Source organism: Enhydra lutris, unplaced genomic scaffold (assembly GCF_002288905.1).
Source record: "Enhydra lutris kenyoni isolate GAN:26980312 unplaced genomic scaffold, ASM228890v2 scaffoldscaffold2, whole genome shotgun sequence".
In the NCBI taxonomy this organism is placed as follows: domain Eukaryota; kingdom Metazoa; phylum Chordata; class Mammalia; order Carnivora; family Mustelidae; genus Enhydra; species Enhydra lutris.
The window spans coordinates 16421642-16441002 of NW_019154086.1; the positions used below are offsets into that span (position 1 = coordinate 16421642).

Below are 19361 nucleotides of genomic sequence, written 5' to 3' on the forward strand. Positions count from 1 at the left end.
TGCTTCCCCCTCTCTCTTTCTGCCTGCCTCTCTGCCTACTTGTGATCTCTGTCTGTCAAATAAATAACATAAAAACCTTTAAAACAATTTATATTTTATAGTAAAAAGAACAGACAACTTGAAATTAAAAGTTTTAATCATCATCACTCGGCATCAGGGAAATACAAATCAAAACCATAATGAGATTCCACCTTACACCAGTCAGAATGGCTAAAATTAGCAAGTCAGGAAATGACAGATGCTGGTGAGGATGTGGAGAAGGGGGAACCCTCCTACACTGTTGGTGGGAATGCAAGTTGTTGCAACCACTCTGGAAAACAGCATGGAGGTTCCTCAAAAAGTTAAAAATAGAGCTTCCCTACGACCCAACAATCGCACTACTGGATATTTACCCTAAAGATACAAATATAGTGATCCAAAGGGGCACGTGAACCTGAATGTTTATAGCAGCAATGTCCACAATATCCAAACTATGGAGAGAACCTAGATGTCCATCAACAGATGAATGGATAAAGAATATGTGATACACACACACACACACACACACACACACACACACACAATGGAAAACTATGCAGCCATCTAAAGAAATGAAATCTTGCCTTTTGCAATGACATGGATAGAACTAGAGGGTATTATGCTGAGCAAAATAAGTTAATCAGAGAAAGACAATTATCATGTGATCTCCCCAGTATGAAGAATTTGAGAGGCAACATGGGGGGTGTGGGGAGTTTGGGGGGTAGGGAAGGAAAAAATGAAACAAGATGGGATCAGGACAGAAACAAACCATAAGAGACTCTTAATCTCACAAAACAAACTGAGGGTTGCTGGGGGGAGGGGGATAGGGAGAGGGGGTTGGGTTATGGACATTGGGGAGGGTATGTGTTATAGTGAGTGCTGTGAAGTGTGTAAACCTGGCAATTCACAGACCTGTACCCCTGGGGCTAATAATACATTATATCTTAATAAACAATATTTTTTTTAAAAAAAGGAAATTAAAAGTTTAGGTTCACATTTTTACTTCATCATTTATTAGCCATATCAATGAACCTTCCTGAGTTTTAACTCCCTCAGTTAAATATAGGAGATGCTAATAATAATAGTAAGATTTCTCTCAGAAATTTAAGATGAAAGATTAATTATGTTATATATGAAAGTGCTCCATCAACTAGAAGGCATTACAGAAAAGGTGGCATTATTAACCTTTACATAGTTAATCAATGTAGAATCAGTAATCATAATAGCCTTCACTAACATAGTGACTACAATGTGCAAGACACTAAAAGATTTTATGCATATTTTTTTAAATTTTCAAAACAACTGTAAAAGATAAGTATTAGTGTTCTCATTTTACAAAGGAGAAAGCTAAGGCTCAAAACACTTAAAAAATTGATCCACATATACATAATGTGGCAGTGGGAGAATTTGAACTGAGGATTATGGATACCAAAGCCTATGTCTTTTCCACCATCCGAGACTTTCAAAATAGACTTCAGGCACCTACCACTGGATGTCAGTTAATAAATACTAAGCTCCTGAAGGGGCACCTGGGTGGCTCAGTGGGTTCATCCTCTGCCTTCAGCTCAGGTCATGGTCCCAGGGTCCTGGGGTCAAGCCCCACATCAGGCTCTCTACTCGGTGGGGAGCCTGCTTCCCTCTCTCTCTGCCTGCCTCTCTACCTACTTGTGATCTCTCTCTGTCAAATAAATAAAATAAAAAATTAAAAAAAAAAAAAACTAAGCTCCTGAAAATCAGACACGAAAAAGATAACCAGTATTTTTTTTTCTGCTGCATTAAATAGGAAATATTAGTATGTGTTCCACATTAACCCCAATATGCAATATTTCATAAAACACAGTAAAACTGTAAGTGGCAAACTATCGTAGTAGCATAAGAACCACTTAAAACATTGATTCTGATTTCCAGGTGATTAATACAACAGTTAGCAAACCGTTGATTTGGATGCAATTTCATGGCCCCTTAGCATCAGCCACACTCAAGAAATACATCACTTCTGTTAGCATGTTTTGTGAAGGGGATGAACCTGATTCTGATATTCTAACAATTATATCCAGGTCTTTCTCAAAAATCATGTGTTAAGTTCAGATAAATATAAATTTTTCCTATGTAAACATAAGCTAAAAGTGTATATGAAGACTATGCAAAAGTCCTCAGCATCTGAGAGTTGATTAACCATGCACTAAAGATACATTAAGCTGGGAAATATTTAACAAGGAGTGCCTTTTATGTCATACATCACTACAAAAAGTCCGTTGTCATTAAGTAATGCACCAACAGAAAACTGAATGAACTTACTTCTGTTTAAAGTCAAGGGCAAAATGACACATTTAGACTTTTGTCAAAAATAAAGTATGTAACGTTTAAAACACATACAGGCTATGAAATCCTGTATTATCCAAGTCATGGTTTCTATAAGCAACCATAAGTTAATAGATAAAAAATAAAGACTGCCAAACAACATTCATGTTATCACATAAATTTTATGATTACTTAAAATGTTGTAAAGTATCTATTGGATTCTCTGCTTATTTAAGGGAAAAAAGTAAATGTTTGCCCCAGAAAGATGAACACAGTAAAATTTCCTTTTTGAAAAAAAAATGTTCAATTGGAAACACTGCAAGCATACTTTATACACTTCTACCTCACAATTAAAGACTTAGTAGATTTCTGCCTTTACCCTAGGTAACACAGATAATGATCTAAAGACTGCCAGTGTTTTTAATTGTCTTCTTTACATAAGCTAAATTTCATTGAAATTACCTTTTTTTTTCCTTTAACATGGTAAAAAAGAAAAAAGAAAAAGAAAAAGTACCTACTTAACAAAGGGGATGAAGTATTTCAGCCAACAGAAAACAAGTCAGTGGCTTTAATTTATACCTTTTTTTAAACTCTGATGCAGGATGAGACCATGAGAAAACTTTTTTTCTTTGAAAATGTAAACAAACTACACATGAGGCAGCATCACAACTGCGAGAAGATTACCAAATGGGAAAATAGCATCACATATGGGATTTGGGAGGAACCAAAGTAGGTGACAGTTTTGAGGCAGATCAGGAGTTGAATTAAGAAAGTCATTCCTCACAATAATGAGGCCATTTACTTGGTCCACCTCATTCCTGTGAATAAAAATGCAAAATCATCTAAGTGAAACCTAAAAAATTAAAGTCAAAAGCACCCCTCCAAAATTATAAGCTAACAAACATAATTAATTATGAATCAGTTAGACCCAACATAAAATTCTTTAACTTATGGGGGCTGATGGAGTCAAAAATAGAAAACTGTATCATTTAATTTACCAGATTATATAAAGGAAGCTGTGCTAAGGATGGTCCTTCTCCCTGTCTTTAAGAACTATTTTTACATTGCTGCTTAATAGCAGCAATATGCCAAAATTTCATTATATTCATATAAAATATCAGCCAATAGGTTTTATAATTCCATTTTTAGTAAAATGAGGAAGACTCTAGTCCTTAGATGCTTAATAAATGTTTACACAGTGATTACAGAAAGAAAATACACATTTCACTTTTTGAATATTCAAGAACACAGTGTCTACTGCCTACTCTTCAAGAATTATTTAGCCAAATTAGGTGTGCTTTGAATTTAAAAATACATTTTTAAACCACCAATCAAAAAAATTTTATCATTAAAATTGTCCACAGAACTGGTAATGCTGCTTATAGCATTTCTATTCTAGAAGAATTTGGTATAGCTGAGATTCATATATGTGCAAGTAATGTCTAGATCCTACCCTTTTCATTTCAACATCATGCATGTATTAATTGTTATTTCCTGAAGATTTTTATAGATTATGCAAAGGGATCCCAGGTGTTTAAAATCACTGTAATTAGTAATTAAATTACATAAAATGACTGTTTACCTAAAAAATAGTCTAAAAGCTAGACCAGTATTAATTACAGGTAATCAGGATGATTTTCCCTTTACTGTTTATTCATAACACCCAGTTATACACCTTGAACTTTTTTCATACATAACATTTGTCACGAGGAAACCTTTAATAGATTTTTTACAAATATTTCAGAAACTAGTTCCAATTTGTGTATGAATCATATTTAAATTACACTGTAAATAAAATTGTACAATAACTAGGAAATGTACATTGGTGACTTAAATCATATTTATGACAATCCAATGACGAATTGTTGAGGTATAGAAAATGGAAGAATATAGGTAAGAAACACAAAAAAAGAATAAAGAGGACAGAAGTCAGCTCCTTCTCCTAAATTAGGAAATTCTTAAAGACAATCTAGTGCAGAAAACAGCCCAATTTTTCCCCATTAGCACTATCCCCAGATGATGATATGATCATAGGGGAGAACAAAAGAACCCTTAGCTTCACTCACTCTCAACAGCAAAAAGACCACAGAAAGTTTTTCGCTTTCCTTTAAGTGTTTTTAAAGACTATACACTTTTATTATTATTATTAAAGTAATACATAGTTCATAGTTATTTTAGGAAATCTGGAAATTACAGAGTAGCACCAATGAAAAAATGCAAATTGCCTATAATTCTAGAATCTAGAGACAAATACTGTGGGCACTTTGGTATATCTTCTTCCAGCTTTTTTTTCTATACATATGTACATGAATTTTAACCTACTCTGCACTGTACTTTAAGTACAATTTGGCATTCCGCTTTTTCACTTAACACACCAGACATTTCCTTATGGTATTTTAAGTACCCTTTGAAAGCATCATGTTTAAGATCTAAATAATACTCCAAAATATGGCTTCCCCATAACTTATTTAAAAGTTCCCCCATTGTAGGAATTTAGGTTGTTTTTAATTTTATGTTTACATATTTAATAATGGACATAATTTTGAAGATTTATCTATAGTTTTATCCATACCTCTATTCTCCTCCTGTAGAAAAAATTTCTAAAACTAGAGGTCTAAGTCAGAGGCATCAACTTCTATTGAGATGTATTACCAAACTACTTGCTCAAAAGACAAAAAAAATACATTTTTTTATTTGACTCTGCGGTTTATGAAGGTAATTCCTTTTCCACTTCTAGCTTTATGCTTCAAGAATGTGGTGACTTCAATACAAACTTGTGAAGCATTTCTAATTCCTTTATAATTTACTATTCTAATATTTTGTTTAAATGCTATGAACTGAAAAGCTTCAGAGAACATTTCAAAATGTATTTACACTTAAGTTAAATTACTTGTAATCCACAGTTTAAAAAGTTGTGACTGTCTTCACCAAATTTTACCATAATACCACCTGGATCAGAACTCAGAAAAGAAAAAAATTAGATTAAGCAATGATATCTTAGAAAGAGTGTGAGATTTTGAGCCATATAAACCTGAAATAGAAAAAGAATATTGCGCCTAATGAGATATGTAACCTTGAAAAACTGTTTTATCCCATTTGACTCTGTTTCTTCAACTCTAAAAGTGGGAATCATATCTACTTTTCTGGGTTGTTACATTGTGTGTGTGTGTATGTGTGTGTGTGTGTGATTGGGTACTAAAAATGAAAAAGATTGCTTGTCACCATTCTACACATTCTATATTAAGCTCATCAGGAAACAAATCCCACCTAAGAAGCATACAGTTATTAGCGTTTAGTATTTCATTCTTAAAATAGCCCTTTAGAGATTATTAAATATGTGAGGAATGCTTCTAACATAAAGGAGAGTAAAACCAAATAAATAAATAAATAAATAAATAAAAATAAAATGAAGAAAGGGGGAATCAAAAGGAAACAGACTGTGCAGAGTAAAAAATATGTTGACAAAATATAGTGTACCATAAAACAAGAACTGCATACCATAAAATAGGAATGATCACAGAATAAAAAGTTCTTAAAAGTTATAAAAATTATAATTAAAGACAAATTTTAAAAAACACCAGAAACAAAAAGAAATGGAAAGTAACAAGAAAAAAAAAGAAAAATATCAGAAAATTAATCCAGGATAACTAGCATTTTTTTTTCCAATAGGAGTGCAAAAATAAAGAGAGAAATCAGAGGAAAGAAAATCACAATAATAATATAACAAAGACAATAATAAAAAGAACAAAAAAATTACCAAACTTAAAGACAAGTTTGAAAAAGCAAGCAGGTCCCCAAAAAAGAGATCATAAAATTTCCTATGAATAGCAGCACCAACCATCAGAATGGCTTCTGACATCCCAACAGAAACACTACAAGATAACATAGGCTTGAAAATTCTGAGAGGAAGATGCCTATGTTCACCAAAACTACCAATCAAGCATGAAAAGAGAGTAAAGATATTTCAGATAAGTAAGCAGTCAAAAAACTTACCCAAGCACCCTTTCTGAGAAAGCCACAGGAGGCAGGAATGAGATAAAGGTAACATAGGATCCTAAAATCAAAAGCAGGAGAGAAAAGTTGTGGGATTACAGTGTACAGGGCCCGGAAACAACAGTGAAAATCGACGGAGGATGAAGGGACACAACAGGAGTATTTCCAGGACAAAAACAAAAACAGTTTAGTGTAGCTAGTAGATTATTTCATGAGTTCTGCCTAAATCCATTCCCTTCTTCACTCCCAACCTTTCTCTCTCACCATCAAGCTCAAGAGGAATTTACTTTGTTGGTGTTTCAGAAGAACACTTTTGCTAGTTTCCTCTGGGTTCCGTCACTGCTCTCATTTCCTAAGGTAAGAACCAAATTCTTCACTTGGGCTTCTGCTTTCAATAATAAAGGCATTAAAGGTAACGCTTTCCTAAGAACAACAACAAAAAATCATTTTAAAATGGTATCGATAGCCATTTAATAGACCTGTCATAAAACACTGGGGAACAAATACCAACAGATACAAAGAAAAGATAGAAAAAAAAAATGTGAGAAAGAAAAAAAACAAAAAACAATCTTCCTACATGTACTGGTTCAGAAATAAATGATACTCAGTAATTATAAATGTAAAAACCAATAATTTAACAAACAACTGTGATGTAACTTTGTATTTAAAATGGAGGATAATTTGGATGGCTGGGATATGATCTTAGAGAAATACAGCCTCAACTAACAAAACAAGAAGTCAATGGATAATAACAATTTATAAATTAAGTCAATGGATAATAACAATTTATAGATTAACTATATAAGCATAGGACTATCAGAAGAAAAAATTAGAACAGTAGAAACTCATCTCTTAGAGAAGTAGGAATGGAGAGAAGTATTAGAAGATTGCTATTTTTCTTTCATTTTAAGCCTATATAATTTTTAAAAAAATTTTATTTATTTATTGACACAGAAAGAGAGATCACAAGTAGGCAGAGAGGCAGGCAGAGAAAGAGAGGGAAGCAGGCTCCCTGCTGAGCAGAGAGCCCGAAGCAGGACTTGATTCCAGGACCCTGAGATCATGACCTGAACTGAAGGCAGAGGCTTAACCCATGGAGCCAACCAGGCATCCCAAGCCTATATAATTTTAAAACTGTTTAGATAATACTTACATAAAATGATTAATTAAAAAAAATAATTTAACAAAATTTACCCTAAAATTTTGTTCTTTTAGAAGGAAAACATGGAAAGAGATGACAGAGAAAGAGAGGTAAGGGACAGAAAGAGAAGGGGAGAGGGAGAGAATGAAAAGCAAAAAACAGACATTATATTGAGAGGACCTATAAAACACCTTGGAAAGTAGCTTTCTCAAAATGTTTTTCATTAAATGCAAAAGAAGTAATCAAAGTAATTTAACCTGATTGCTAATTACTGTCTCTGGAATGTGTTAATTATTGTACTATATTTGTAAATAAGAAATAAGCATCAGTAAAATATAGTTTAATTACTTACACTGTATTTCTTCATTCGTTCCCCCAACATACCCGCACACAGCCTACACTTCTTGTACACAAATATCCACAACTTCCTAGCCAACCATTCTGCCTCTAATCCCAGCCTAGGTTCCCTTCACAGAAGACCTGTCTTCATAATGACACTCCCAGCCCAAGAACTTGACAGGGTCCATTGTTTAGATTTAAAGGGCTGTGCCTGGCTGTGAAGAACTTGACCCTACCTACTTCTCCTCAAATCCAGTAACTGTCCAGAACAAATCCTCTGTTCCAGTCACTAAGATCTGCTGCTTGCATTGCCATTCTCCCTAACCTTACCTGCAAAGGATTTTTATACTTCACACTGTTAGTCACCCCAGCAAGGTTTCTATTTACCTCTTTCATCTACCCAAATTCTCCCCATCTGTCACAGTCCAGTCAAGCCATATTGGCTCTAACATGCCTTCTCTGAAAATTCCACAGCACACATATTTAACCCTTCTCTAAGGACTTTGATAAATATGCTTTCACCTCAAATTAGCACTTATTTAAATATGCTCTTATTCCCTAATTGTATCCTATTTTTTTCAGTGCCAATTTTGTTTTCCTACAATTGTAGACAGTTCTGCAGCAGGAAACATATTTAACTCTACATTCCATAATACCTAAAATCATAAATGGAGTCCAGTACAGCTTTTTGAATGCTTAAAAATACATTTCATAGCACCCCATGCATTTTTATACACATGCCACATAATCAGGATATGCTGAATGGCTGATTGATTAACACACTTTAAATTTACCAAGTAAACATATTTTACTTTTACAGTTGTCAAGTCCCTAAACTATTAACCTTCATGCTACTTAATTATTGCCTTTCATCTTTTTGACCTGAATCGGGGCTTTAGCATATATCAATCAATGTTGGCACACGTTTGAATTTTCTAATTTAGAAGAAATTAGACCAGTATGTTAAAATTTAACAAAAGATTACTCAGATATATGGTAATCAAAAATAATCTATTACAAAATTCTTCACTAAATCCTCTTCATAATTTTTTATTTACTTCATTCTGAGTTAAAATTTAAATGGATTTTAAAACAAATGGAATGTGGAGCATGGTAGAAATGATATTGAGAAGAAGAAGCCTCTGAAAGTTTTCTTTGAAATTTATGTTACCTGAATTTTAATATTTTAGGAACAAATATTCAATAAGAGTTTGGAATTAGAGTGATACAGTAATGTGAGAGAAGTTTCGGTTCTACTGTGTGCAAAACCCTGCTTCCGATAGAACAAAATGTGTCCCAGAAAGAAACCACATTATTCCTGTTTTGAGAGAAGTTTTATTTTAATTCTCCCCTTCCATCTCCATATGGCAAACGGCACATAGATGGGTCACAATTACTAAAAGAAGAAAATTCTATTGAATTTTCTATAGAAAAAAAATCAAAACACCTATTATTAAGAAAACTCACATGTGAGATCCCTAGTATCCAGGCAACAAGTTGTCATGAGTCCTGCTGTATTGCTGGGAAAAGGCTTTATCTTAATACACACACACACACACACACACCTGCTTTTGTCTCAGTTCCTGAAAATCTGCATAGCTATATTAATGAAAAAGAGAAGCCAAATTGGGCATATTAGCATGAACAGCCGTTCAATAAACAGCAATGGAATGGAGGAGATTTACAACCCTTTGTCAAGACAATTAAAAACAATTAAAGTTTTCCTTGTCAACAGCCAGCTTTTAATATCGTGTGTAAAATTCACAAGAGGTCTTCCTGCCAGTGGGATGTGTGACTATCAATAGTTTCCACAGAAGACTGTTTTGTTTTGTCCTGCTTGCTCTGCAAGGTTTTATAACAACTGCCTTTGGTAACTTAAAGACAACATTTGGCACAGAGACTTTGTTAACATGTACATAAGGCTGCCTGCCAAGGTAATGGTATAGAACAGGTGCTGTCGGAGTTGGAAGGTGGAAGTGAAAGAAGGAAACCAATAGACAGAGCGAGCTTAGGAAATGACCCCGAAACCCAGCCGCCTGTGCTTCGGGCTGTTACCCCAGCCTGGCCCTGCCAGAAGCCACCCTCCGGCCACAGGTCCAACTTGTAGTTGTTTACACATCCTCCTGGCAGGCCTGGCTACATCTTCTACCTTTTTTTTCCCTCTTAGTAGAAGAAATTCTATTTTGTGAACTTTGTATTTCATTCCCTATTCTGAATATATAAGGAGTTGGTAATTTTTCTGATTTGTTTGATCTCTTATTTTACAGCCAAGGAAATCATCATTTTTGTCTTATCAGAAATTCTTATTTGTTGTTAAAAGTGATATAGATATATACACATATCTCTCTCTATATAAAATAAGGTATTATGGACAGGGGGCTGACATCTTTGGGTTCTTTTTTACATTAAAGAAAGCACAGATGATCCCTGACCTACTACTAAGTCTCAACTTATAATATTTCAGCTTTAAGATGGTATGTGAAAGCAAGCCATACACGTTCAATAGAAACCATACTTCAGATTTTGATTTCTAATTTTCTTCCAGGCTAACGATATGCTACTCCCTTCTGATTCTGGGCAGGCACAGCAAGCCACAGCTTCTAGTCAGACACACGATCGTGAGGGTAAACAATCCATACACTTACAACCATTTTCTACCCATGTGGCCATTCTGTTTTTCACTTTCAGTATTTAATGAATTACATAAGACATTCGACACTTTATTATAGAATAGGCTTTAGTTAGATTATTTCGACCAAATATAGATTAATGTAAGTGTTCTGAGCACATTTAAAGCAGGCTAAGCTCAGCTACGATGTTTAGTAGGTAAGGTGTATTAAATGCCTTTTGAACTTAGGATATTTTCAACTTATTGATGGGTTTGTTGGGATGTAAACCCATCCCAAGTAGAACCGTAACTCAATCTTTATTTTATATATTAGAAACCTATAGCAATTAAAGACAGAGGATCACTTTTGCTTAAAAAGCAAAACAAAACAACAACAACAACAAAACACATTTTAGAGGCATTATGAGGACATTTAGAATGCCTTTGCGGTTCACCTTTAACTTCCTCATTGTTAGTATATTTCACTTAGACCAGGTTTAGACCAGAGGCAGGACTGCTAAACTGAGATCAGGTAACAAAAGTTACCTTAGATCAAGTGCTGACCTAGGAGGTATGGAGAAGGAATTCCTACGCTAAACACTCCTAAAGTGGAATCCGTAATACTTGTGTCTGTGTGCTATGAAGCCCAAGGCCTCAACTGTAGGGAGGGAAGTCTTTTGCCCTCTACACGTCTGAAGTTGGGGGCCAGGGCCCTGTAAATGAGGCCGACAAAAGAGAGATCAAGAAAAGAAAACCAAGAAAATTCCTTTAGCATGTGCATTGGGTGTACACAAGGGAACACTCAGAGATGAGTAACTCAAAGGGGAGGTTAGAACTTGAGGTCTATATACTTAACTCATGTAGGGAAAAGGAGGGGGAGAAAGGTCTGCTATGGAAAAGCAAATCATTTTTTGGAAAAATAAAAGGGTCTTAAGGAATATAAATGGAGGGAGGATATAATAGTATTGTGGTAATATCTGTTTGGGTGTGGTAAGCTTAGAGTTGCTTTGTAGAAAGGGATTTAATGACTTTTGAGTTCTTTCAGAAGGCTCTGCTTTTAGGCAGATAAGAGATTTCAGGAACTCAAATACCTTCAGCTCAAATTCTTATGCCAAAGAGGCAAATTTAGGGACAGCATATCCTGATCCCCTTCACAACATTCCCAGTTTTATTGCTCTCATTTCTGTTTCTTTTCTACTCATTTACTTTTCTCCTTCCAATTTCTACTCTTCCTTTTATTTGTTTTAATGTGGCTATTTTTAACGTGTATTTTGACTGATAGCAAGCCAGATGAATGTCCACTATTCCATAACACTAGGCAGCATTTCTTTGAGAACTGCCTCTTCCTCATTTTATAAAATACCGCCATTACCTCATGGACAACAGATTATACTAAGGTTGACACTTTGTAAATGCAACCTGGTATCCTTGTTTATATTTTCTTTATCCCTTAAATATCCTATATAATAAGGTTTTGTATTTTTTAAAGTTGTTTTTTTTTTTCATTTTGGAAAAAAAATAATTTAAATGTCCTGCCAAAATTACTGGGTTTATTGAAACTACCAGTTTGTATTTCTTTATCCTTAGGACACCAAAAGACATGAAAGCTGATCTCCTAATCTGTGCAGCTTTGCATGAGTGTTCACAGTCCTTCCAGAATTAGATGTGGTCACACGCAAAAAAATTCTCAGAAATGCTCCAATGGTCACAAGGACAATCTAGCAGAAAAATGACCATAAGACAGCACACTTAAAGGAATAATGCCAGAAAAGCTGGTCAAAGAAAAGTGTCTAAAAGTGGTAAGAAATATAGAATCTACTTTTATAACTGAACGCAAAATGTCCATACTATACAACAATATACAGTTGAGCCTTAAACAACATACGTTTGAAATGGCTCACTTATATGCAGTACTGTAAATATATTTTCTCTTCCTTATAATTTTAATAACCCTTTATTTTATATAGTTTACTTTATTCTAAGAATATAGTACATAATACATATACAAAATATGTGGTAATAGACTTTACATTATCTGTAAGGCTTTCAGTCAATAGCAGGTTATTAGTAGTTAAGTTTTGGGAGAGTTTAAAGTTACACACATATTTTCAACTGTTTGAGGTTTGACTCCCCTAGGCCAGCTTCACACTATTGAAGTAATTGTGTGATTTGTTAATTGACATATTTTTTTAAATTATTTACTTAAGTAATCTCTATACCCAACGTGGAGCTCAAACTCATGACCCTGAGATCAAGAGTTGCATGCTCTTCCCACCAGGCCAGCCACGTGCCCCAATCACCATAATTTTTAAAGTCCCCTCTTTAAATTATTTTTGCTTACATAGGAAGTGAAATTTATCTTCTTGATACATTATCTTACAATATATGATTCACAAAATTATAGTTACCATTTCATCTCTCTCATTCCAAAAGAAAGCTTTTTTAATGTATTTATTTTGACTATGTATTTTCTAGAGTTAAAAATATAAATAAATAAAAATTGGATATATTGTTATTTCTTTTACTAAAAATCATTTTCTTCACTTATTCTTACTTTCCTCCAAACCTTTTTTAGTTTAAAGAGAATTTATTGGGCGCCTGGGTGGCTCAGTGGGTTAAGCCGCTGCCTTCGGCTCAGGTCATGATCTCAGGGTCCTGGGATCGAGTCCCGCATCGGGCTCTCTGCTCAGCAGGGAGCCTGCTCCTTCCTCTCTCTCTGACTGCCTCTCTGCCTACTTGTGATCTCTGTCTGTCAAATAAATAAATAAAATCTTAAAAAAAAAAAAATAAAGAGAATTTATTGACATATTTTTTACTTACAAGTTGACATGTTGTTTATTGTAAAAATTGTTTTTTATATTGATTTACTTTGATGGAGTCTCTTATTCTAAATCTAAAAATAAGGAGGAGATGTGGAAAAGAATTCTGCCATTTATGACAAGTGATCAGGGAAAAAAGAGGATATGATCATAAGTAGTCAGTCTTTGCTGGAAGCCTCTTGTAGATCAACCTATCCATTTTCCAGACTTTTACATTCAATTCTGTTATCCTACATCATAAATATTGACAGCCCACTACGTGAAAACCACTACAATAGATACTGAGAAAACAAGGTGAATTAACCCAGGTTCTCATTCATCAAGACCTTATATTCTAGGAAATATATTTTATTTATATAGGTGTGAAGGAGGAAGAATGGCCTGCCCTCCTTTATTATAAATAATAAGCCAGTGCTGTGAGAATTTGACCAGCCTGACTTGAAGAGAATGTCTACTATGAGATGAAGTCTTTCTAGCCTAACTGCCACTATTCACAACTGTATATAAATTCCTAAGTATGGGTCATGAGGATATTCATGATCTGCCTCTTCCTTAATTCTTCAGACATAGCTCCCTATCTTAAACACTATACTTCAGACATCACAACTGCCCTGCAACTAAAATGTAAAACTCCTCCACCTTCTACTGCCACATCACTCCCTGAAAATTCAGCCCTAGTCAGGCTTAGATGTTCACTTCATTTCTCCTACTGTACTTCATGCTTTTCCCTATTGTTTTCATTCATCACACTACATTGTACCTGTCTATTTTTTGATAGCTACTACCTCTTAAGGTCTTGAGAATTACATACATATTCTTCACCATCATGTCTTCAATGTAAAGGGCACATAATAGGTGTTCGATAAATATTTGTTAAATGAATGATTACTTCAACTTCTATTTTCCAAGAGAAACAGAATATTACTAATTGGTCCATTCCATGACCTTTCAAGTAGAAAGCTAAATAATCTCAAATGACGGCACAATCTATAACAAATTATACTGATTAAAATCTCTTAAAGTATAATTATATGAAGATTTACTTTCCTTTAATTTAATATCCATAATAAAAAATGCTGCTAGCAATTCCTAATTAGTTGTTTTTTTTTTTCCAAATCCATATTAACTTAGGATTCAAGTACCACTGATACATTTATATAAGATAATTTGTATAATTGCTTAGCACAGTATGTGGCTCAGAATAAGACCTCAGTGAGGTTAGCATATGGCAGTAGTGCCAGTGGACTGTTTTATGGTGATGACAATAATGAATGTATATCAATAATGTTATATAAAAATCATATGAAGGACATATGTATCCAAGATAATATAAAAATCTAGACATCTATTTCAAAATATGGGAAATGCATAACCATATATCTTCTTTAAAAGTAATCTGGTTATTAGCATTATTATTAGATAAGCATGATAACAACAAACCATTGTACTGAAGAAGAGAATGTGAAATATATTTGCATAATTTTACAGTGCTTTGTAATGCATGGAATAATTCTCTGCAGTGTTCAAAAGTGTAAGTAAACGATATTGACATCTGAATACTTTTTGACAAAAACAGCAGTTACAGAGAGAAAGAGGGGGAGAGGTTTTTATATTCTCTAACTGTTCAAACAGTTTTACTAATATTTGTAAAAGGTCACCAATAGAGGGCTTACCTGGGGTCAAATGAGTGAAGACCTAAACCATCAAAAGTTATTTCCAGTGTCCAGCTGGGAGATCTAAAACAGAGAATAACAAAGACAGTCTGTGACAAAGCTGACATACAGTATTCTGGAAGGAGTGAAATCAATTGTGACATTTTTCATTTATTTGTAAATGCCTCTTTGGCAGTACACTCACTCAAAACGACAGTTGCTTCTTATAGAATAGGGGAGACGATGGTAAAATAGAGGAATCCTGACAGTTGCTTTAATGAGATTCTGCATTAGGGCTACTCTAACACTTTCCCCCAACAAGGAGCTTGCCCTTCATTTTCAGTATCATAATTCAGTAATTTGGAAAATGTTATCTCTATGAAAAACTAAACCAGCCCAGTTCTTAATAGCTACTGCCAAGTTTATTCTCCTCTATCTTTCAATTAGGAAAAAAAAAAATTGCAAAGGAAGCATCTAAATAAATGTCAGCCATACAGACCAATTATGTCTTTTTATTAAAAGAGTATTGTTTTTATTAAAAACAGCAATATGGAGTATGACTGAACAAGTCAAGGTACACTCTCCAATAACTCAAAATGTTTGACGATATTAGGGAGTGCCATTTAAGCTACATCTTAAAAGTCTGTAATTTTAATATTTTAAGTTCTTAAGAGAAAGGAAATTATCAGCAAAGTAGTTTCACTAGTCCTTATAATTTGAGCAACTCTAAACTAAGTAGTCTAAAGATTCCATTTCATTTATCCATTCAATGGTTCTTTGATCATATGCACAGTACTTAGCATAGCTGCAAAGCAACTGGAAAAATACTTACTTCTTAAAAAAAAATGTAAATTATAATGTGCAGGGAAAACTCAATCCAATCCAGGGCTACCCAGCATCTATCACCTACTAGTCAACTAACAGGTATTTACTGAACTGGGAAGCTGTACAAAATCAAATCTCTGTGAACAGCAAAATAAAAAGAACATGCATTTTGGCATTTTATATGCCAGTGCAACCCACGGCATCATGGATTCAAATTCTAGATTCCAAAGAAGTGAACTAATTAAGAGACACTGGAGAAGTAACAAGCTTTCATTTCCAATTTTGTTATCCCTAAAGTAGTTAATAATATTTATTGCATGTGATTGTTGCTATGATTAACAAATGTTTGGGGAAGGGATAAAGCACTTAGCACAGTTCCTGGCTCACACATAGTAAGTTGTCAATAAATGGTATACCTATTATAATTATGATGTAATTGTATCATACAAATGATACCTTTCTCAAATACAAGAACATAAGTAGCAACACTAAATAGGAGGAAACCCTGGCTATAAGGATACTATTGTAAGAACTTTAGTTCTACCTCTTCCACTAATAGCCTCTTGGCAACTCAGTTCTCTCATCACAAAAATGGGACTGACATTCCTAAATAAAATTAGCTTGACTAGGAAAGCTATCTGGGTACTTTAAGTACCCAAACCATATACATTATTGGAATATGGCCAGTGAATATGGCAGAGAGCACCATTTAAGGTTGGCAAATTAACTGTGGTCTAAGATTTCAGAATGGTAATTTTACCCAGCTGGACAATGTTTAATTTTCAGATAATGTTCAAGAAAGCCAAAAAGCGGCTTGAGCAGATCAATGTATACATAGACTCATGAAAGTTTCTGTCTCCTTACTCCATCTTCAGTTTGCCTATAGCACAGGTTCCCAAACTTAGCTATACATTAAAATCACCAGGGGCATTTTTTAAATGCTAGTATCTATGTGTAACCCAGACCAATTAATACAAAATATTTTTTAAAAGCTTCCTAGGTAATTCTAATGTGCACCCAGGATTTAGAAGCACTGGCCTAGAGCTGGATACTGTTTCTCCAGTAGACTCTATTAGCTTTTTACCCATTTTTCCTCTTTTTTGCTAAGCAAAGCCTTTGATTCACCTTAGGTGTCTTTTTCCTAAAAAACTCTGAAGAGGATGCTTATGCCCGGATTCAGCACAATCCTGATTTAGGCTCAGTGAATCACAATGCTGCTAATTGCTTTGCCAGTGATTGATTTACGGGTACATATAAAATTATCCATATCTAGCCAAAGACGGAAAGAAAGGTGTTCTGGGACCTAGCAAAATTTCCATCCTCCTAACAAAATGTTCTTTTCCCTGCTGTTATATATGGATATGATGCTTAGAACTGATGTAGTCATCTTGAAGGAATGAAGGAAGTTAGTCTGACGACAAAGCCAACATCTTGAGGATGGCAGAGCAGAAGGATAGAAAGAAACAGAGCCTATGATAATGTCATTCAGCTGCTGAATTAACTTGTCCCACTTCTGGACCTGTTATGTGAAACAAATTCAAGTAGCATCAAAGCACTGTAAACTTACATAGCATCGCAAACAGTATTAAACAAACAAAAAGAGGCATATCCCAAGCCTGTTTAGGTAAAAAATTTCTTTCATTGCTTATATTTTGAAATATTTTATGAGCTAAACCAACTGGTAAAAAACGTCCCAATTTTTCTTACAAACTAGACAATTCTTACTTTTATTTAAACAGCTTTATAACATTTATTTTTACCAAGAAATAATTGTGTAACATGTAATATAAGAAATTTTTTTTAATTTCTTTTAAGCGTAACAGAATTCATTGTTTTTGCACCACACCCAGTGCTCTGATATAAGAAATTTAATAGCAGATCTTGTCAAACACTTTTTTCAAAAGTATTAATTTGTTCTAGTTTTTTATACACAAACAATGTACAAAATTAAAATATATTTTTCTGCAGCACATATGTATAAATACGTGCATGTGTTCGCTGTTTTTTAATTGTTGCCAAACATATGGTGTTTAAAGTGGAGAAAAAATGTTTTTTAATATCCAACCACAACAATCACATGATTTCCTAATAACTGTTTTTGCTTTTAATTGATTCTATATGTAGCTTTCTTTTTTTTTAGCTTGTATTTTTTGAATGTAGTACATCTTATTATTAAATGTCCAGATCATAATTTTGGTTTCAAAATGTCCTCTCTTTTTCTAAAGTAGTAATTTCCTGACCCAGAAAATACTAGGGATACTTTAGAATGATGCTTTACTGTCAACCACACAGTTGGAACAAGATTAAAAGGGATTTGTTCCAAAATCTACTATGAAGGTTTAAAGTGACATATACTATAATCACTATGCTTCAGTTTGACATTTTAAATCTGGATGCTTCCAAAATCTCTAAGTTCCTTTGTGTTGCTTCTCCCTCTCTCCATCCCATCTGCAATTTCTGTATTATTTATTCAACAATATGAAAAAAATCACCAGCAATCTTGTGGGGAAGGGGGAAACCAGACTCTTCTTGGTAGTCTTTGCTAGACAGAAGAAAACAACATATTAGGAATTTGAACTTTGGGGAGCCATCAGAAATGATGAGACAGCAGAAAACAGGAAGTGGAGCTGATAGAAGTCTCCATGATGTGATCTCTTCCCACATAACCCACCAAATCTTCAATTAAGTTTATATTTATAATTGCCATGGCATGTATAATACGATGAATTTCTTGCAAAAGTCAATGGGGGTTATAGTTTGGTGCAGGACCAATTAAGTGTAAAAATGGTGAAACTAAGTGGGTTCAGTGAAAAAGGGAAAGAGTACTGGAAAAAAAGAAGGGAGAAATTCTGAGAACATTCCCTCCCTCAGAATAGATTACAGTGTGAAACGTGTTCAAGCCATTTTTCCCTCAGTACAGTCTGAGAAATCTTAGTGTATAGTTTTGTCTCCCTCACAATTCTATGAGCTCCTAAGTACAATGCTATCCTGTACTCTTTGAATCATAATAGAACTCAATAAATGACTGAATTTGATTCAAGTGGGAAAGCTCTGCCAAAAAAAAGGTATTTTTGCCTACTACTTCAAAATTTAGGCAATCTCTATACCCAACTGTCCTTTCCTACAGAAAATTTTAATAAGACTGACTTCTCAATAGTGTTAAGAACTTGGCAGAACTGAAAAATCTCATGGGCAAGTTTGATTTGGGGTCATCCCCAGATCACTTACTGCTTAGCAGAGGCCCTAGAAGAGCAAGTACATATTGTTTAGTGTTTTTATTTCTATTATAACTATCCTTAGATAATAATTTCATTTACTTTTTGGGCCACTAAAGGACAACCATTAGAATCAGACATTTCATTTCAGAAGTATAAAATTAGCATTGGTTTAAAAGTTTCTACAAATGTTGTAAGAGGAATTTAATATTTTGTAGTTTATTTCTGGAGGCAAGCCCTTATTTCTTGTGAATCCCATTTCATTCATAGAAATATATGAGATGTCTTAAGAACCATTGGTATTTCAATTGTAAATATTAAGGAAAGCTGCATTACAATGCAGACAGGTAATCCTGAGGCCCAGCAGAGCAATAATGATTAATAACACACTCTAGAGGGAGTATAAATTTTAATACTATCTCTCATAAAATCCATGTTTCAAAGGTTACA

General features: G+C 34.1%; 1 protein-coding gene across 1 annotated transcript in view; it reads right to left on the reverse strand.

The window, feature by feature from the left end:
• Nucleotides 1-14950, reverse strand: part of LOC111148153 (N-acetylated alpha-linked acidic dipeptidase like 2) — a 1315835-nt gene extending 1300885 nt beyond the window's left edge. Inside the window, exon 1 of the mRNA XM_022504603.1 lies at nucleotides 14893-14950. The gene's annotated coding sequence lies outside the window, so the exon portion shown is untranslated. The remainder of the gene's footprint in view (nucleotides 1-14892) is intronic.
• Between the last annotated feature and the right edge of the window lie 4411 nt (nucleotides 14951-19361).